A 22,310-nucleotide genomic window follows, 5' to 3' on the forward strand; every position below is an offset into this window, starting at 1 on the left:
GTCGCGTACTGGGGTGCTTGTATGAGGCTAGAACACTGGTAAACCTTGTCCTACGCGTTTCGAAACGGACTAGTCCCTGAAGAAGAAACGTTCCGTTTCGAAACGCGTAGGACAAGGTTTACCAGTGTTCTAGCCTCATACTAGCACCCCAGTACGCGACTTTGACTGTTTGTGAGCGGCGCCGAAACCCCCGTGGTGACGTCACGATCCAGGAAGCGCTTCACACGGAGGAGAGTGCTGGCGCCCAGCTGATGCCAAAAGACTGCCCTGCTGAAGCACTGCAGGAATCAGCATCTCCCAGCCTACCTGTGCTTAGGGGAGCAAGGAACAGCAGAGGTTGTACACCAATTTCAATAGGACCCTGCAATATCGAGGACAGCAGCATCACTCCTGCAAGGACATCTATTCTGGTCTCCGGAGGCGTTGGGTAAAATATCCCGAAACTGCTCGTAATTATTGCATTTGATGTACGCACATTACTCACCCATTTATTATATATGTCAATAATATCTTGTAATGCACTATGAGCGTTGTGCGCTGTGTCTTTTTTGTATCCATTTGCTAGCTCCAGGGGGATCCTGAGCCCCCCCATTCCATCACAGCTGCAGACGCTCAATCTTAGGTTAAGTTATTTATTTATTTATTTCACCTATCCTTCACTTTATCACGTCACGATTTAGTTTTTGCGCACTATTACTTTTTTGTTCAGTTTGCTCTAAATGTAAGATTTAGTGATTACAACCTTCACTTGGAAATACCTATTGTTAACATTGGGTTGGATGCTAAAAGGCTAACCATCTTTAACATATGTCATCAGATTGTACAACAATACAAGATAAACATTATACTGTAAGAACAGAATAAAACACAGCATAAACAAGGAATACATTTTAAATGTGTGTAGTTCAAGTGCAGTGTTCCATTTTTCCAATTACTAATGATGTTATATAGGAAATATGATCCACTTACTGTATACACAAGCACCTATGTGAGGAATGCCAGTGGAGTCAAGGAAAGATAGATATGAATGGAACAACAGTTTTAAGATTGACTCAAGTTTACTTAAATGTATTGGCTGCAAGAGGGCTTAAGAATTAGCGCCACCTATTAAATATGGCTCTGTACATTTTAAAGGATAACCAGTATTTATAGAATTGACAGACCTACAGTATTCGTATTGTCATGCCTTGGTTTTCTCTTCATTATAGTGCAAAGCACTTCTCCAGATGTGGCGAACTTCAGTCTCAGGGGCCACCAGCAGGTCAGGTTTTAAGATATCCCGGCTTCAGCACAGGTGATTCAATCAGTGGCTCTGTCAAATGACTGAGCCATTGATTAAGCCACCTGTGCTGAAGCAGGGATATCCTGAAATCCTGATCTGTTGGTAGCCCTTGAGTACTGGAGTTGGCCACCCCTGCACTACTCAATTACATACTCACTGCTTATCACGCATAATGCAACCAAATAAAACAGTACTGTATGTCTTTGAAATGAAGATCACAATGAAAATAGTGGACCATTCGTCCATCGGTGGATTCAGAATGTCCTTTCCAAGTTTGTGATGTCCGGGATGTCACAGACAGCTGAGTACATTTTCATGCTTCCTCAAAAATGGGAATCCTTCATGTGTTGCTCAGCGTGCTTCTTAAACTCAGTGTTATAAAGTGTGCTGATCAAGTGAGTACATTGCTGAACCCAACTGAGTCACTGCTAACTATTGGAACAATTTGATATTAAGGTGTGCCTCAAATACAACTTAGACATGGTTTCCTTAGAAATGATGTTGAGGTCAGAGTTCTATCAATTAGTATGTCAACTGGACAGTTTCTGGAGCACCTTGCTGTATCTTTTTAGTTTTGTTTTTTTAATTTATGTTCATTGCCAATTAAAATGTGACTGTGTATGAGTTGGCAAGGAAAAATGTGTTTTTGTACATGGCAATTATTTCAAAATATTTCCACACGCGGCTTTGTTAAAGCTGCAGTTCAGTCTTTTTTTTTTAATTTATTTTTTTACTTCAATAGTTTCATGTGGGCAATCTCTAATTACCTAAAGAACTGCATAGCTGCCGGTCAATTTGTTCTCCGTCTATTGATCGGCAAAGTTTGGCGACAACTTTAAATATGGGGAATGTAAATCGTTGCTATAGGAACAAGCATGCTTGTTAAAATAGACTACAAGAAAATTGGTCTTTCAAAGTTGTTGTTTTTTTTTAAACAGAAAATGCTAAAAGTATTTTTTCTTACTACAGAACTGATTTATTAAAAAAAAACACACATGCAGGATATTGCCTGAACTGCAGCTTTAAATGGAAGATTGTTAGCAGGAGAGTTTATTGTGCACCAGCTAAAATTTGGTAGAGATTTTCCATTTTAAGGAAAGGTTAAAAAATGATGAACAGAGATTTAGACCCAGATTCGCTAAAGGGTGATAAGCTTTAGCATGCCTCTTTCTTTGAAAGGGTGATAAGCTTAGCACCCTGTACTGAATCTGATGCCGAACGTTTTAATAAGGTGTATGAAATCCGACCAAAGGAGAAGCGTTTAGACAATAATGTGTGGCAAGATTCCATTCTTTTTAAATGTTGGATTATCTACATTTTCCACCTTTGTAAATGTTAATAAGTGTGCAGCAAAAGTTGGCAAAATTGGAGAATCAAATCCACACAAAAGTCATATGGCTGCCACATTCGTGCGCTCCAGTGATCATTTTGACATTTATTTGTCTCCGTCAGTTTGTGATTTGGGGAGTGAAAAGTTTGGGCACAAAGTACCTTGATACTGTTTACCTTTTTTTTAATTTTAATTTGATGTAGGATGAAAGTGCCTCTTTGTGTCAATTTATTGGCAAAAAAAAACCCTACCTTGGTACATAGTACATAGGATGAGACTCAAGTACTGATGCAGGACAATGCACCCTGATCTGGCATTAAATGCCTTTGACTTGAATGACAGTTAACGCTAGATTTGGTTATGATGCCCCTCATTATTGGCGCTTTGTGATTCTTCACCATAGACTCCTAAGTTGGAAGCTTTTCTTCCAAACACTGGCAGTTACAAATGCCAACTGATACTGCATAAAAAGGAGCACATACACCCTCCCATCCTCAGGCACTACTGTGAGTACTGCAACTACTTTGGAAATAGATGTCACTGACACTTACTGAGCAACTGTACAAGAGAAGAAACAAATGATATGCATTTGAGAAAATGCTGAAACTGTTACTTATTTTTAATTTCAAATCAGTTCTGATAATGATGCCTATTTCAAAGCTACCTATGCTTACAATTTACAATTGCACTGTGAACAGATTCCTAGAGTCACTTAAATTCTGTAAGGTCCTGTTGTTAACAGAAAAAAAAAACTGAGTGAGGGCTGAGAAGGAAATTGTATTTTGTTTGAGTACATTTTGTTAATCTATGGGGGGTCTAAAATGCTGTTTTTTGTTACTTGCATTCACCAAACTGACTTTTAACTGAACGATTATAAACCACTTGCATAATTTATTGCAATATTCTGATGCTCTTTTTTTCGCTTCCGTTGGTGTCTGCACACTGTGTATTTGAGAAAAATCAAAGGTACAAACTTGCAGAAAATATAGATGTTATAGTGTGTACTTAATAGTTGTAGAACCAATTGCAGAAATGAATTGTATAATTATTATTTTTTAAAGTAGGCTCTGGCTTGTCTGAAAAAATGATACATATTTGCACAGTAGTAGTGTTCACTAAATTGCCCATGAAAGTATCGAACACATCATTCCAATGTACCCCGAGATTTGTCATTACTTTATAGTTACGTGTCACAACACAGTGACAGGAAGCTAACCATCACTGATAGGAAGGCATAGGAAAAGCAAGTAAAAGGTACACTAAAACTAACAATAAAATAAATATTACAGAACTATTCAAATGTAATTACAGTCTGAATCTGTCTCCATAAAATACATTTAGAAACTAGAGCATAGAAGCTGATTATCAATCAAAAGGAAACGGACAACCAACGTTTAAAATGCACCAATCTCTCCCACCCAATCACAATCAATTTCCCCAAGTCACTTAAGATAATTAAGAATCAGAACCCAACCAATCAATCGCACGCTGCAGCTGTGCAGCATCGTGGCAAATCTGAAACGCATCATTAAACCTCTATGCAGACAATAAAAATGAATAGCAAACAATGATGAAACATGTCTGTTGCATAAGATGGACTATGCCGTTGATAACAATTTTTGGAATGTAATATAATTAATATTTAAAATAAAACTGCATTAAAAGAATGCTACGAGTCTCCATCAAAGAGATTGGATATGGTCTCTGAGATATAATCGTGCACCCTGCTCTATCATGTATTGAATCCTATTCCGCAATGCCTAATAAATTATAATGTATGGATAGCTTTCCTGAATTTGAGACACTTTATATAAAAGTCAAGATGGGTGCCCCCTCCAGTATTTAATGCCCTATAAGGCAGTTTCCGTGCTCGGTAAAAAAATATGTTTAGAAAAAATAAATGACTTCGAAAGTAATCACAGTACCGGCACAGGAAACAAAAGTAATGATACAAAGTGTTTATTGACCCATAACAAAAACTGTACCCTGCCGTTTCAGTCCCTCTGGACCGCATGGTCAGGCAAGACTCTGTTTTGTGTATATAACATACCGTGAGTCCCGCTTGTAATTTTATTTATATAAATAGAAAGCTGTATGCGTCAGAGATCGGTAACACTGCATTTCCGAACTCCAAACCCATCTTGCATAATTAGCACCTCTTTCCCTCTTTATAAAGACTGTTACAAGTCCATTCAATCCTTTATTCCATCAACAAGCATTACACAATTTTCATATTGTCAAAATGATATATATTTTTTTAATGACATTGATGCATACAATTTGTCTCCCAATTATTTTTTATTTAGTAAAGTCAGGAGAACCCCCCTGTGACACGAAGGGCCAGACTCCGTAAAGCCATTCAACCTCGGTTAACGTAACGGTAATGGTAATGTTGTACTTGTTAAATAAAGTAATGTAAAAACAAATGTTAACGTCACATTAAAACCCTAGCATCGTAAAGAACTGACATTGGGGAAGTGATATGCAAATAAGTTGCTAACTCCATAGTACCATACTCGCAAAGCACCATTAATATTAACGCCTGAAAAGATTACCTTATTTAAGTTATACCTAAACCGGGCGTTCCTCCCATCCAGACACCACAATAGGGCAAAAGCAGAGGACAAAAACACTATTTCAGGGTCTGCCCAACCGCCAAGATTAACATAACGTTATTTGAAGGTAATGTAGCGTGATCCTGAAATAACATAGCGTTAACCCTATGCTAATAAGCTCTAGTATGGACGTTACTTTTGCTTAGAATTTATTTTGCAGGTATGCTGTAAAACTCAGGGCAAATAATGTCTGTTACTGATTCAGGTATCTCGTTATTTTCCCCGGTTTTAGTTGCTGAGAGTTTAGCGAGTCTGGGCCTAAGTCCCACATTTTAGACTGACCTTTTTTGTATATGAAAATTTGTGGGTGTAAAAATGGGATTTTAATCAAATAATTGGCGGCCATAACTCCTAAACACTGCTATATCTAAGTTATCATGACACTGCATAGTGCTGCATAATGGAAAGGCCCCCTAATTACTCTCCACTGCCCCAGCATCATCAATATATTCTCCAGTCATTTTTGTTCTTAGAGGCTTATTGAATAAGCCCTGAAGCGATTGACCACCCAGCCATCCGCTGAAAACTCCTATAAAGCATCGGAGCTTATTGAATCAGCATCTTAGTCCACTGGCAGAATCAAAAGAACAATGAAGATAGTTATGATAGGAGTTGCATAGCTTCTGAAAAAGCATAACGTCTTATGTACAGTATAATTCATTGTAATTCACAGTTGGTGTTTTTATTTGAACTAACTTTAAGTTTTTTGTGTGTACAATATATTGACCTATTAAGAATCATGGATTGTATTTGTTTATTAGTGCAGAATAAATGAGTACTTCAGTATTAGGTGATACCTATTTCATTTGGACTAACAATTGATATTTGAGGGCAAGCTTTCAAGAGCTCTCTCTTCCTCAGGTCAGAAATACTGATTTACAAAAGATTCCATGAGTTTAACAGCAAATAAAAATGCTACTTACAGTATGAGTACATTTGCATGTATCAAATAGATCTTCTATCCTGCTTTTCCCCATTCTCTCTTAGCATACAATGCTTACACTGCAGCCAGGGATTCTGGGTAATGACATGCAAATGAGCACACAGTGTGTCACTCTTTGTGTCTTGTCCACTTTACCATGGACCCCTATAAGCTTAAGATGGCTGTATTACACAGCATGAGTTTAACATAGATATAAAATCCATGATAACAATATAAGACAGGTGAGGTAGAGAAGGAATGACAGAGAGGATAGTAAATAAACAGACAGGGCAATAACGAATGTGATAGTGAGAAATGTAGAGAGCATGTAGGACCATCCATCAGCAGTATGAAGGAGAGGTGCAGGGGGAGAAGGGGTTACATTGTAGGCAGAAACATTCCATACAATTCTAATAGTGTGTTAGAAACCCCATGTCAATTAAGTCGTCCCTTTTTAGTGTCAAAAGAAAAGTATCATTTCGAGTTGTTTTTTTCAGTCCTTGAGTGCTTTTAAACATTCCGTTAAGGATTTAGATTTTTAAATCATTTATGAAATGATCTGGCTGTGAGAAGATCATTCCATAAACAATTTAAAAATCCTCAACGGAATGTTTAAAAGCACTCAAGAACAGAAAACATGTGAACTATCAGAATTTTATGTCATGTTTCTCCCTGTTAATTTTACATTTACTGGTGCATAAAATGGTAAAAATATTTGGAACTGAAGGTCTCCAGAGCTAAAAAAAAAAAAAAAAAAAAAAAAAAAACTGGTTCAGTTCTAGGGGGTCCCACGGTTCCAATTCTTAAAAAAACACACACACACACACACACACACACACACACACACACACACACACACACACACACACACACACACACACACACACACACACACACACACACACACACAGTAGGTGGATTGCTGCTTTAAGGTGCCTTCAGCACAGTACACAAGCGTTTGCAGGCACAATTGACAACAAACAGGTTGTGTTATACATTCAATTATGGACCATATTGTCTTCTGCCATCAGATACTTTAAAATGCTGGAAGACCCTTCACACAGATCATTCAATTCTATGGGGTTTAAAGTGTATTATGGTAGAATTCTACTTAGTAGATATGGGCCCATGCTTACATACAGTACAGTATATTCTCATAATTAACCATTCCAGCCGGACTCTTAGTTACAGAGTTGTTCTAATCTCATTGTTAAGATATTTGGGAACCACTCCAGCCCACAATCTGAGGAGAAACGATTTTTGGAAGAACAGAGATAATAGGTACAGTACTAAGCAGATTACAGACAACTTGTTGTTTTCTTTTAAATGTATGTGTCATGCAACCAAAGCTTTTAAGTCTGTCTACAGTACATGCTACAGATCTGCAATCTGCAGTGCAGAGCAGTCGTATGCTTGTCTGCCTGGTAGTGTCAAGATTCAAGACGTCATGTAGTTTAGGTGAATTACTGTATAAGGACTTGTAATAAGAACTGTAGTCTTTCTAAATCCCAATGGGGCCTTAAAGAGTAATGGGATCCTACTACAAAGAAACCCATTTGGATTGTATCCCGCTTAAACCCTTGTAATTTACATAACACTGGTAGTCAAAATAAAGTTATCCTGTATTACTTTGTCTAATCTTAAAAGCTTCAATTCCGAGACATGGATCACATGTTATTAACATGCACTGCTATGCGTTAAAGCAGGCCTGCACAACTCCAGTCCTCGAGGGCCGCAAACAGGCCAGGTTTTCAGGATATCCCTACTTTAGCACAGCTGGCTCAATTAGTGGGTCAAATTGACTGAGCCACTAATTGAGCCAGCTGTGCTGATTTAGGGATATCCTGAAAACCTGACCTGTTTGCGGCCCTCGAGGACTGGAGTCGTGCAGGCCTGCGTTAAAGTGATAACCCAGACAAAAAAGACTTTCCGGTTGGAATGCAAACTGACATCTGCATCTAACCCTCCGTGCTGGAATGATTTGCAATACTTTGACACTGAAGGAGTTACAGTATATATATATATATATATTATGACATTCAGAAATCCAGAACTGCTTCTTTCTTCAGCCTGCATTTTCCTTTTGATGCCACCTTTTCCTGCCGCTCACCACTAACCTGAATATGAATCTGCGCCTCCACATTCTAGGAACCCTCTCCTGTAAATATAGGTGTCCAAACATTTCCAACACTGCATATAGCTGAGGTCTCAAGTTATGTCTTCAAATTAGATTTGCGTGTACCCACAAGCTATGGTGATTGAATGGGTAAATATTTGTCTCCATAAGGATTAAAATAAAGATAAAGATGATAGGTTGGCAGAAGTATTCACCGATTGAGATTGACTATTGCCGTCAGTGGTTTGCAACTGATGACTTTGCACTGTGTTTCAAACTGATCCAGCATGGGAAAAAAGCTGTGGGGGGAAAAAGAGAAAATAAAGCATTTTTATTTTTTTAACTTTGTCATGTAACTTCCGCCAAACCTCATGTACAAATAATGATTGCTTAATGTGAAGGAAGCCCCTCCCTGATGTCCTTTAAGCACATCAGTGTAGGGGATGACTTCCATGCGTTGATGCGTTTTACCTAATTGTGTGTAGATACAAGCAGTAATAGTCAATACCATAAGGACACTCCGTGTATCTCTAGCTGAAGTCGGATGAAACTGCGCATCGTCTAAAGAGAAACACTGACAACGATCTCATTTCTAGGCCAGAGTTTTCTACAGGTATTAATGAATATTTTTCTTAATCCTTCTCAGTTTTGTGTTTGATATGTCTTAATACCAGTAGCGTGTTAATTTATACTTTTTTAGCAACGATATTTTTATATTGCCACAGACGGCATTTCGTCTTCATGATGGTGAAGGTTGCATGATACGGTGACTGGTACCGTGTACTGTATTTTAAGGCAAAAAGTTACCTATACTCACACTTCCTGTGATAACCTATATGTTCTGTTAATATTATGTTGGTGTAAATCTAGTGATTTACTAGGGAGCAATATTGCACTGATGACATTTTTGTTGATCTTTTTTAATCATTTTGTTTTAGGGTGCTTTGTATTATAATTTATCCGCGGTGCCGCCTTGTAGTTAAATTTGGGAATGATTAAGAAGGAACGTGCTTGAAATAGTCCAATGGTGATCAAACGAAGGAAGCCATTCAAAGCAACCGTTTCAAATTTTACTTTTCTTTAACTTGAGTTTATGTTCGTTGGCACTTAAATCATCTAATAATTTGACTCTTTCATTGTGTTACAAATGCCATTTGGTGCTGAAGCGGTTAAAGTGAGAAGGAAAGAGTTAAGACTGTGTTAACATTTCCAAAGAAACCTCATATGGGGCGTCTAGAAAACATGAGTGAGAATAAGGCTGTTAAATGGGTTTAATGCTAAACTGCAACAGATATTAGTGATCAATAACCGCTACGCCAGTGGATGCCATTAAAGCAAATCTATGACAAATGCACAAATATGTTTTGGCGAGTCAGAAAGTGAGAAAAAACCCATCCACCGTACAGCACTACCTGCTATAGACATTTAGTGAGTAACCCTCAAAGAATCTCTTAAAGATTAATGCACACTGACTTTTTTTTAATTTGGCTTAAAAAAAAATCAAAAAGATCCAGGGATTTCTAAAGTTTAGAGAAAGGGCCAATAAATGATATGATTCCTATGAAATCCGTATTTTTTAATTGTATGAGGAACTGGTGATTTGAGTATCGATGTACAGTTTGCTAACTATCGCCAAACTGCAAAATGTGTCTGAAAACGCGTTTACAACAAAAAGGACAGAAACTGTACTTTGGTTTTTTTTTTTACTAGACCAAAGAACTGCTTAGCACAGATTATGTAGCAATTCATAAGTGTATAGTATATTTGAACTTGGAGTGTCACCCCTATAGGTTGTGCCTAAAATAATAAATATCAAGTTGAGGTCAAAATCAGTGTTTTTTTTTTTTTTAAACAGTAAAACAAAAAAAACTTCTGTTTTTAAACTATGACATTGAGAAAGTTATATACGAAATATATACTAAACTGTTGCTGTTTTACCAGTCTGTAGCTGTCAAAAATGGAAATATTCCTTGTATAGATTCCCAAACATTGCTTAACAATTTGTTATTTAGAAAGGAAATTATAGAGAAATCTTCTATTACTTGTTACTGCAACATTATTTTCTGATAATTGATACCAAGACAAAAGACATACTGTAACTGTTAGAACCGATCAGTTGCTTGACGATTTTCAAGTCTGTTGTATTGTATTTATGGTTTTCCAATAAAATTCATTTTAGAATGAGACCTTCTTGGAATGGCTTTGTTGTGTATATATCTATCCCTGAAGGTGTCCGCTCAATGAAAAGTGCAGTGGAACAAAAGTGTTTGTAAAACCACAGCTTCTAAGCAATAAAATGACTATACAGTACTTGGAGGTCAAAGTGTGATGAAATTAGGGGGTAAGGAGTATCAGTACAGTACATTTACAATGCCAGAATACTCCTTTTTTCGATTTACAATACCAGAGTACCGTCACGTATTTACTGACAAACTTATCGTTTCATTTTTTGTATTAAAAGAAAAATGCATTTATTTCTGTAACCATCTCTCTCCCTTTATTATTTTCTAAGTATAGATATTTATAAAATACAGTTAAGGTGAGTGAAACAAAGGTTCAGCAGCGCACAGCCAGGGAGCCAGGTTAAAGTGGTAAAAATATATATTTATTGGTTAATCAATCAAGCATCACCATAGGAGGTGCAGAAAAACCTGCTGTTGAACCTTTGTTTCACTCAACGGGATCTTTCTACATGTAGCTGGTCACGCCCCATAAATACAGAGAGAATTCCAGGAGTGGGTAAGGAATATAATTTACTTATCTTCACAGATTCAATTAAGAAGAATCAAAGTGTGTTATTTTTGTCTTTTAATCATTATTGTTATACCTCCAATGAGGTTGCTACAGTGTAGGATTCTTATGCTGATTGCTTCCTTCAGGAGGGTTATGTACACTAAGAAGACTGCTCACTTATCTTTAAGTTACCCACTCCATTACTAGGAGTTATTCTATCTTTCTGTCGGTTTTAAATTGGACATTATCATTTACTTCACATCGTTCAACTATTTGAGCACCCAACATCTCTCTTTTCAATTAAAATACAGTTTGGTTTAGAATAGCATTTCTTCTCAGTCTTTCAAAAAACAAAGTGTCGGTTGTAGTATCGCTAGTTTTTTAAGACACTTCAACCATTGCCAATACCAGAGTAATAATGTTAATCTTAATTCACGAGATTGGAAATACAGAATTAAGAATGTTACAACTGCTACACAATCCCAGTTACATAATGGTTCCTAGTCATCCATGTTTGACCAGACTTCCTCTTTGGCAGGCACCTTTTAGCTAAAGGTAAATTGCACCTGAGTTAACTCATCAGGCAGTAAAGATTTCTGAACTCTGCTAGTGAGAGCAGTTTGGTCTCTGGAGGTTGGTTAAAGAGTTGGTGGTGATGAGGATTTTTCCTGGTCTGGTGGATAAAGATCTGGAATAACCTCATTTTTGTAAGTACAAAAAGATGAACTGTACAGAAACTGCAGAGCAAGATGAAGATGATTTCAAGCCTAAATATTAATTATGCTATAGTCTCTATATACACATGTTCATCATGTAACTAGTTAAAATAAGTAATTTAGTATTAAGTTAGAAATTATATTGGAAATGATTAGCTGACTGCAAAAATAAACTGAAAACAGTCAGGTGTATAAAAGTTTTAAACCTTGTATGTTTAATGTCTGCTGAGTTGCAAGAGTTTGGAATCAAAGCTTAGTTAAATACTTAGAAGGACAATACAATAGAGATGGGTCGTAAAGGATAAGGAACATAGGATTAACTATAGTTACTTAGTGACAGAACAAAGAGGTTCTTTAAAATCAAAGTAAATGAAGAAACTGCAACAACACCTTAGCATCCCTGAGGCTTTCAAGTCCGGACTCCGCACAGACTCATAGGCACGAAGCTTGGTAGCCAACTGGTCCCTCGGAATCCATGACTTGGAACTCCCACAGTTCATTCACAGGTTATCAATACATATACCTATTAAATATAACTCGCTAATAAAATATACCATGTCCTGTATCTTGTGTAATAAAAATGTGTAAGTCCCGTTCTGGTGTGACGGATGGAGTAAAGGGATATACTATCTACACTCCCTAGCGGCAGTGGATATTCAGAGTTGAGTGCAAATAGCCGCACGGCTATTCGCACTCAGTAGAACTTAACTGAGTGCGAATAGCCGAGCTGTTATGAACAGGTTTCTATGCCTTTATTCACTAAAAAACAATCAGACAGTCTTATAGCTCAGTGGTTATGCTGCAGGCCATTAGCATAGTGGACTGGGGTTCGATTCCTGGCAGGGATGTTTATTTTTTTCCATTTTTTTTTCTACTGAGTGCGAATAGCCGTGCGAAACACCTACTGACATTACAGTGTTGATAGCCGCACGGCTATTCGCACTCAGTAGAAAAAAAAATGGAAAAAAATAAACATCCCTGCCAGGAATCGAACCCCAGTCCACCATGCTAATGGCCTGCAGCATATCAACTGAGCTATAAGACTTTCTGATTGTTTTCTAGTGAATAAAGGCATAGAAACCTGTTCATAACAGCTCGGCTATTCGCACTCAGTTAAGTTCTACTGAGTGCGAATAGCCGTGCGGCTATTTGCACTCAACTGTGAATATCCACTGCCCTCACTAGCCTCATCCTTGCCACACTCTAGAAATGACTTTTAAACTTTTTACACACAAAAAACACTCACAGCTTTATCATATAGCTGGAGCATCCCCTGAACCCCTATACTAGGTTCAGGGTACCTGGGCATGTATCTGGGCACCCACCTGTATGGTTGCAGGTATACATTAACCCCTTCATGCCCCGTTTACCTTGTCTGTATTATGCTGCAGCAGGAATCCTGGCGGTGAGTCGAAAGAACGTTTTCAGGTTCGAAGTTTGCCCGGAGCAATGTGCTTGGCTATATCCGAGAATCTCCCTCAATTCCCGGATCCAAATTTTGGGGTATCACATAACTCCGGAACCCCGATACATAGATACATTCTGTGAAGACTTTCTCTGACAAACCCACCCTGAAACTTACAGCCTAGAAATCTCCTGGTCCCAGCACCACAGGAAAGGCAAAACACATACAAATATTTAATGTCGCAAACTTTGTACACAGTCACAGTAATGCATTTCTGACATCTGGGTCCAAGAGCTGACAATCTAGGACCTCCACACATGGATCAGGGGTACCCTAGTGGGCTGAACCTTTATTAGTGAGCCTGGGTACCCCTTCACTGTCACAGTAGGTAAGACAGGTGATCATGTGAAGGTGCCCTTGAACCCACTACCGGTAATAGGGGAACCCTTCCAGAGAGTAGCCATGGATATAGTGGGATCCCTGATGATCCCTAGCTGGTCCGGCAAGTGTTACATCCTCACAGTGGTGGATTTTGCCACCCGGTACCCTGCGGCTGTGGCACTTGACATTAAGGAGAGGGCAGTAGCTAATGTATTGTTAGTTATCTTTTTTAGAGTAGGATTACCTATTGAGATTCTAACTGACCAAGGGTTGCAATTCATGAGTGAATTGCTACAGTGTCTATGGGATTTGTGCGTGGTGAAGGACCAGCGCACGACCCTTTACCACCCCCAGACAAACGGTCTATGTGAGAGGTTTAATGGTACCCTGAAGCAGATGCTTCAAGCTTTTTTAGAGGCTGAAGGAAAAGACTGGGAGATTCACTTGCAACACTTGCTGTTTGCATACCCAAAGGTACCACAAGAATCTACTGGCTTCTCTCCCTTCGAGCTTCTACATGGTCGCAGGGTACAACCTCGACCTAATCCATGAGGGATGAGAAGTGGAGACTACCAATATTGATGCCTCTGTGCTGAAGTATGTGGTAGATCTCAGGAACTGGTTAGAAATGCTTATGGGGTTGGCACAGGATAACCTCAGGGAGGCTCAGACCAAGCAGAAGACTTAGTTTGACCAGAATACCTGTAGCAGAGAATTCATCCCTGGGCAGCAAGTGCTTGTTCTGAAGTCCACTCATCAGAACAAATTGATGGCTGCCTGGTCTGGACCGTACACGGTACTCAGGAGGATGAATGAGTGCAACTTTGTACAGCTAGATGGAGGGACAGGTAGAAATAGGTCTTATCATATAAATATGCTTAAGGAATATTTTAAACAGTATGTGGCATCAGTAATAGCTATCGGTAACCCACCGATGGGGGACCCGGTGAGCAATGCTCTGCCTGACCTCTTAGGGGAATCTAGGCATGGGTCACAGTAGAGCAGGTTGAGATAGGGTCCCAGCTCAATGCACAGCAGTGTGCAGGCAAAGGCTATGTTAGAGCACCATAGGGTCCTGTTCACAGATAAGCCGGAAAGGACACATATCACTGACCATCCAGTGCACACTGGTGGATCAGAGACCTTCGCATAAGCATGTCAATCGGGTATCAGCAGAGGTGAAGGGCAGTATAGAGAGGGAGGTAGAGATGCTAGCCTTAAGGGTAATTGTACCGTCCAAGAGCCCTTGGGCTTGCTCGTAGTCCTGGTACCTAAGAAGGATTGAACCACTCGGTTCTGTGTGGACTACCGGCAGCTCAATGCTCAGGTGTCGGATGCTTATCTCATGCCCCGCATGGATGAGCTTGCGGGTGCAAAGTATCTGACAACCATGGATTTGTCCAAAGGGTATTGTCAAATCCCTCTGACCCAGGAGGCACAGGAGAAGTCAGCATTCATTACTCCAAGTGGCCTCTATGAGTTTTTAGTGATGCCATTTGGGATAAAGAATGCCCCGGCTACCTTCCAACGCCTGATCAAGAGGTTACTGGAAGTGATGCAGGGTTACGCAAGGGCATACCTGAATGATTTTGCTGTGTTTAGCAATACACTAGCTGATATACCCGGCGTTGCCCGGGATGTAATTTTGGGGGGCGGGCGACAGGGTTGGGCTTCTTCCCCCCCCCCTTGACAGCTAGGTGGGTGACTGAGTTGACTGAGTGAGTGGATGGGTGACTGAGTGGGTGACTGAGTGGGTGAGTGACTGGGTGGGGGTGACTGGGTGGGTGGTTGACTTTGAGTGGGTGACAGTGGGTGGGTAACTGGGTGACAGTGCATGGGTGGGAGACGGTGGGTGACTTAAATTGACTGGGTGGTGGTTCCTGGCGGCAGACGGTTCCCCTCCTGGCACTGATATCCCCGTGGCATCTGGCTGGGGCAGGAGGTGGGTTCGGGAAATTGGCGGGGGGCAAGAGTGGCAGGCTGGGCTGGACAATCTCCCCCGCTCACACACTTCATGGCTCACAATTTTTTGCAGGGGTGAGAAATGGTGCCGCACAGGAGACACGCGCCCGCCCCAGCACGAGCATACTCTCCCCCGGCGCCACCCACCCCAAACACACCACCACAGCCCTCCTGCTGTGCTGGAGGCGGCACCGCGCGGGGAACCTGCGCACCCACCCCCCCCCGGTTACGGCTGGAGCCCCCACCCGCCGCGCGGGAGACATGCGCTCCCGCCCGAGCACACTCCCTGGCGTCAAACCACCACCGACCACCTGCTGTGATGGAGGCGGCACTGCGCGGGAAACGCGCGCCCCCCCATCCGTCGAGCGGGAGGGGAGAGGAGAGGCCTGGAGGGAGGTGTGTGTGTGGGGGAGATGCCTGCACCGAGGAGTGGAGTGATGGTGCTGTGACCGGAGGGGGTTGGTGGTGGGGGAGAGGCCTGCGCCGAGGAGCGGGGTGATGGTGCTGTGACCGGAGGGAGGTGTATGTGTGGGGGAGAGGAGAGGCCTGCGCTGAGGAGCGGGGTGATGGTGCTGTGACCGGAGGGATGTGTGTGTGTGGGGGGGGGAGAGGTGAGGAATGTGGGTTTGCCAAGTTGTTCTCGAAGGTTGCAAGTGAGATGGTCCTGCTAAGTCAGGTTCCAAATCCAATTGACGGCAAGAGGTGCAATGTGTGGGGTGGGGTGGGGTGAGGTGGTGGGGGGTGTGTCCAACACAGGGCCAATCAGGCCAATGACACAGGGGGAAAACAGGGTCAATCACACAGGGGGGAGAAAGAAAAAGGTTATGTATAGTAGCGCTAATGGGAATTAGACAATATACCCTACTTGGAGGGTGAGCCCTAATGGTGAAAAAGGCAGCCTGATGACAAACTGATGGTACAATCAGAATAAACAGCATAAAATAAAAAGAGATACCGGTGCCTAGTGAGTCCAAATAATGGAATCCTGGATATCCAGTAGAAATAGTTCAAGTCCCAAGATGATCAACAGTCTCTAAATCTTTGGGTGATCAGATAGGACTTCATGCATGGGAAGTGGAACATGAAATGAAAAAAAGAGATATTTAGTGCAACACAGCTAAAACAAATTATACAGACATAGATTTGCAAACTGGCTGACAATGGTGACAAGACAGACAGACACACCAAGACAGATAACACAAAGCAAAGCTAATGATAAAAGTTAATTTAATAAAACTAAATGAGTAAAATAGTTGGACAAAATTCTGGAACGCCGCTCCGGTCAGTTAAAACCTGAATAACACTCACAGGACGGCAGATGGTATATAGCAGTAAACTGGTGTGGGCTGTTTTCCACGTGTAGAGGGTCCGCAGAGTGTCCTGGAAGCCGTGCAATCCTTCCGTGTCTCCTGGCTGGCAAAAATCGGAAATGGCGTCTCCGTCGTGTGTCGGAACCGGTAGTGACGTCACCGGACGTGGCGTCAAGGCCTGGCAATCTCCAACAAAGCCAAAGGAAACGGCAATCCGCGCCTCCTTGTCCCTCTATCACTAAGCCACAGCACTCAACGCTTGTACTGCTTATCCACTAATAATGTCCAAACACAGTAAAAATAGCCCTACGCGTTTCGTGTGTCTAAACACACTTCCTCAGGGGCTAAAAGTGATGGCAGTGATGCCTGGTATAAGTACCCTCAACTTGGCTCTGATTGGTCTGTCAATCAAGGCAATCATAAGGATATACCAATTAGCATATAAAATCACTGACATTTGATTCAGCTTTGCATAACATAAAACAATGATAACCTAACACAACATTTAACATAAAAAACAACAGGTAAAAATTAGTGGCTATTTGGCAATATAGTGTGTACCAATAACATGCACTTCAGTTCCTCGGCCTGAGACGCAAAGTCCCTAATATCAGAGCAATTACGTCTCAGGCGGAGGAACTGACCCCTTGGTATATTTTTTTATCCACAATGGATCAGGTGAGAACTGATATACCATCATCCAATAGCTTCAAAAGAAAATCCACATTTTATCCTAAATTTGCTCAGGGGCATCTAGTAAGTTCATTTGTCGATATGGTCACCAAGGATCTGGAAGATTCTAGTCGATCATTTAAAATCAAAGACGACAATTTGAACCTAAAAGAAAAAGAGGCCTTGCAGAAACTGGAGACAAATGAATTGTTAGTGATAAAACCTGCTGACAAGGGGGGAGGTATAGTGGTGATGGATAGATCCTATTATCTAGCTGAGTCCAATAGGTTATTGGACGACAGAACCACTTACCTCCCCCTCTGTAGTGATCCCCTGGATCAACACAAAAAGGATCTGGAGGCTCTGCTTGACACTGGCTTGAAAAGTAAAGCCATCACTGAGGAAGAGGCAGCATATTTATTCATACCACACCCACGTACACCTTTATTTTACTTTATACCCAATATACACAAACACCTCACAGCACCACCGGGTAGACCTATTATTTCTGGAATTTCATCTTTATCTTCTAATTTATCTCAATTTATTGATTATCATTTACAGCCTTATGTAGTACATAGTAAATCCTATTTAAGAGATACGACCCATATCCTCCAAATCCTAAAGGATTTGAGGTGGCAGCCCAATTATATATTGGTAACAGCAGACGTTAAGTCACTGTATACGATCATAGACCATGAATTGGGTTGCAGGGCGATATCTCAAAAATTGGAGTCAACCACTCAATTGACATCTGCTAAAAAGCAATTTTTGGTTGACAGTATTTATTTTATTTTGACACATAATTATTTTACTTTCAACTCACAATTCTATAATCAGGTATGTGGAACCGCAATGGGCACCAGGTTTGCCCCAAGTTATGCAAATCTTTTTATGGACAGTTGGGAAGAAGATTCCATTTGGAACAACTGTCCATATGGGGCAGACCTGGTGCTCTGGAAACATTATATAGATGACGTAATATTCATCTGGTCCGGCGGCGACACTAAATTACAAAACTTTTTTTCTTATTTGAATAATAATGACAAAAATTTACAGTTCACTTTTAACTATAGGACAGAGCACATTGATTTTTTAGATTTGAATATTTACGTCACTAATCACACCCTTCACACCAAAACATACTTCAAGCCAGTGCAGGCTAACACCTACTTGAGAGCTGACAGTTCTCATGATCCATTGTGGATAAAAAATATACCAAGGGGTCAGTTCCTCCGCCTGAGACGTAATTGCTCTGATATTAGGGACTTTGCGTCTCAGGCCGAGGAACTGAAGTGCAAGTGCCTCAGTAGGAATTACCCTGAGCATCTTTTGGATGGGGCTATAGAACAGGTCACCAACCTGAGGAGAGAAGATCTTCTTATCTATAAGAAAAAAGATCCAAAAAATTATTTCTTTGAGAAGGTGCCATTTATTACACAATATAACGGCATGGCACCAAAGATTAAAAAAAATAATCAATAAACATTGGCCAATTCTCTTAAGGGACAATATTATAGCTGGGATTCTACCCATGAAACCACAAATTATATTTACTAGGGCGTCAAATTTAAAATCAAGAATATCCCCTAGCTGTCCACTTATTCATCTAAAAGAAAACAGAGTCATGACAGATAAAGGTTTTTTTAAATGTTCAAAGTGTACGGCATGCGCATACAGCAATAATGCAAAAGGATTTATATCAAACGTTACAAAGAGGGAATATCCTATCAAGTCACATATTAATTGTCATATGTGTTATGTCATATATCTACTCCAATGTCCTTGTGGCCTGCAATATGTGGAAAGGACCGGAAGAACGTACCAGAGGAGAGTATATGAACACATATTAAATATAAAAAGAGGACTGATAACTCAGTGTATCCCATCATTTCCTCACACATCATGATAAAAACCCTAGCGGTCTTAAATGTCAGGCTATTGAGACTATTCCTGCTAGTGTAAGAGGTGGTGATAGATTACAAAGATCCAGTATGCGTGAGGCATACTGGATATATGAGCTCAAAACATTATCCCCTAGAGCAGGGGGGCGCAAACTTTTTCCCCTGCGCCCCCCTGCCAGCGTCCCCTCACTCCCGCGCCCCCCCTAAGCCCCACTGACAAAGTGAGAATTTGATGTAAGGGGAGGGTCTGACATAACAGCACTGGGATCTATGCAACCATTTTGAGTCAGCATCCATCTTAGGGGCCTGATATTGTCTATTGTCTGTATGAAAGTGGAATGAACGTTAGTTTAAAATACATTTTTTTCTTCTGAAGTTCCAATTGATATTGAGCGGTTCAGCTAAGCCAAAAACCTTGAGAACAAGAGCAATGTGCCAATGTTATGAAAAATACGAGACAGAAAGGCATGATTTCCCGAAGGTGGGGGTTTTTGAGGTTCTGTATGTAGAGAAAAGGTCACCAGCTTAATAAAGTATTATTGCTGAATCATCTCATTTAGACATCCCATAATGTCATCAACTCAATGTATTCGTGTGCATAATTTGTTTACCTTTTACGCTTACGTAGTGATGACACGCAACCTTGTAGAGGGGGCGTGGGTTTAGTATTTTGTGTATAAATAATGCCTGTATGCACCATGTCTTTGGGAGGGTTTTATTTTGAAACTCTCCTCTGCGTGTGCACCGCACAAGCAATAAACTTATTTGTCTATTCTGCAAAACATATCCTCAGACTTGTGTTGTTATTTCACAGAGCTTTATCAGATGGCGCCCGAATAGGGACCCAAAAAACACCGGAAGCTGAGCACCTGAAAAAAACACTCCTCGGTCACTCAAATCTGAGCGCTCATAAGAATCAAGGTAAAAGGCACCTTTTGAGGAAAGCCTGAGTTTAAAAAGTTGTTTTGAGTGATGTGTAGAGAGATGTGTTTTGAAGGGTGTCTCAATCTGTGTTGACGGGTTAACCTAGCAGTGTCAAATAAGTTTGTCTGTACCTGTATCCATTTTAAAGTGTTAAGTTTTAAGTTTTATTGGGATTAAGGTGAGAGTCCCATTAAAATTTTTGGTGTTTTGGTGATGAAGGTGAGTGTTTGTATGCGTAAGGGATTGTTTTTCAGACTGTCCTGGGTTGTGATAAATATTTTTGTTGTCTGAGCAGGAAGGGTCCCTGATTGTACATTTGCTCTGTCTTGTCAGTAACATACCAAATGAGGTTATTTATGGATATCTGTTTAGAAGGTCTTATCTGTATCCATGTTATAGAAGTATAAGGTTTATCAGGGCTGGGTTGGACCCGCTAAAGTAATTCAAGTGTTTTCTTGGGTATAGTTATGGTGAAAAAAATCAGAACAATAACATGCCAAAAGAGTTGTACGTAATCAGCTTGCGCTGATTATTGTATCAGGAGTATTGTACAGGTCAATTAAATTTGATTTCTGTAACCGAAGAAGTATTGTACAGGTCAATTAAATTTGATTACTGTAAGAGGAGAATAATGGGAAACCAAAGTTCTCAGAATTTGCCGTTAGAGGTTGTGTGTCTGCAGACAAAGATTATAAAGAATGGATACAGAGAAAAAAAAGAGACAATATAAATATGTTTTGTTGGCCAATGAAAAATACATGCAAGTTCAAATGAAAATACATGCAAGTTCAAATGAAAATACACATGCAAGTCCCAGTGAAAAACATGCCACCCCAATGAAAAAAGTTTGTTTGCAATAAATTACTATAGAAGGAAGAGTGAAACTATGAGTAGCCGCACCGGTTTTCTTATCCGTAAGAATGCGAACGCAAGGGCTCATAGTGGAACCTTCTAACTTTCAGTAATCCCTGTGTGTCTGTGGTAGTATAAATCTTTGGATTTTATGAGGTTTTTGTAGCAAAAGTCAAGCATGGCAAGCCCGGCTGGCGGATACTGCAGAAATCAGTTGTGAACGTATAAGCTTTTCCTTCCATTTCCCCACATGCAATAAGTGGTTATAAATCATTTCCTGATATAAACTCAAGTTTCGGTGCCGGCAAGTAAAATTGTTGCGCCCTTAATGGAGAGTGGTTAGATGGATTTGATACCCTAATGAATTTTTCCTGAATGATTACCTGTGTGAAAGATAAACCATGCTAAGTATCACGTGTGCACAAATCACCATACAAAAACTTGCAAGTACGTACGAAAACATGAATATTTTTTGCTCACAATGAAATCAAAGGTCTGAAAGAGTTTCAAAATCGCAGCAGCACAGAGCGTGCCCCCACTTTTTTCTCAAGTGCAAGGAATGTGCTAAGATACGAAAGTTAACTCAAAAAGCTCCGGAGCATCAGAGTAGTTTTAAAGTCAGGTTATTTATGAGAATAAAGAAAGAGAAGAGAACTTTTATTAATAGTTGCAGGGTGAAATTGTGGGGTAATAGGGGAGAAATGTCTTTCTTTTATTTGTTTGTTATTTTTGTGATGTTGTGTGGCTGTGTGTGAGAGAAGTTTTTTGTATTGTGTGTGCTCTGTATTGTGTGTAACGAGTAAAAACACATTTCAATTTTTTTTTCTAGAGGATTAAGATGTTTGGGAATATTTTGTGTTTAAAAATGTGGGTAAAAGATCATAAGCATTGTTTGAAGTATATATTGTATTGTATGTTTTCATGTATATAACGCCATTAATATGCACAGCGCTTCACAGGAGTGGTGCACGTCGTAATCATATAGGTAGCAAATGGTAAAGGTAAGAGGTCATGAAATAAGTGATCCAGACATAAAAGTAACATTAAGGAAGAGAAGTCCCTGCTCTGAGGAGCTTACAATCTAATTGGTAGGTAGGGAGAGCGAACAGAAACAATAGGATTTGATTGAAAGTCAGGAGAGGAATTTCAGGAGGGGAAATGCAGAATCAGAGTTTAAAGAGTAGAG

Source organism: Ascaphus truei, chromosome 21 (genome assembly GCF_040206685.1).
Source record: "Ascaphus truei isolate aAscTru1 chromosome 21, aAscTru1.hap1, whole genome shotgun sequence".
Lineage (NCBI taxonomy): Eukaryota > Metazoa > Chordata > Amphibia > Anura > Ascaphidae > Ascaphus > Ascaphus truei.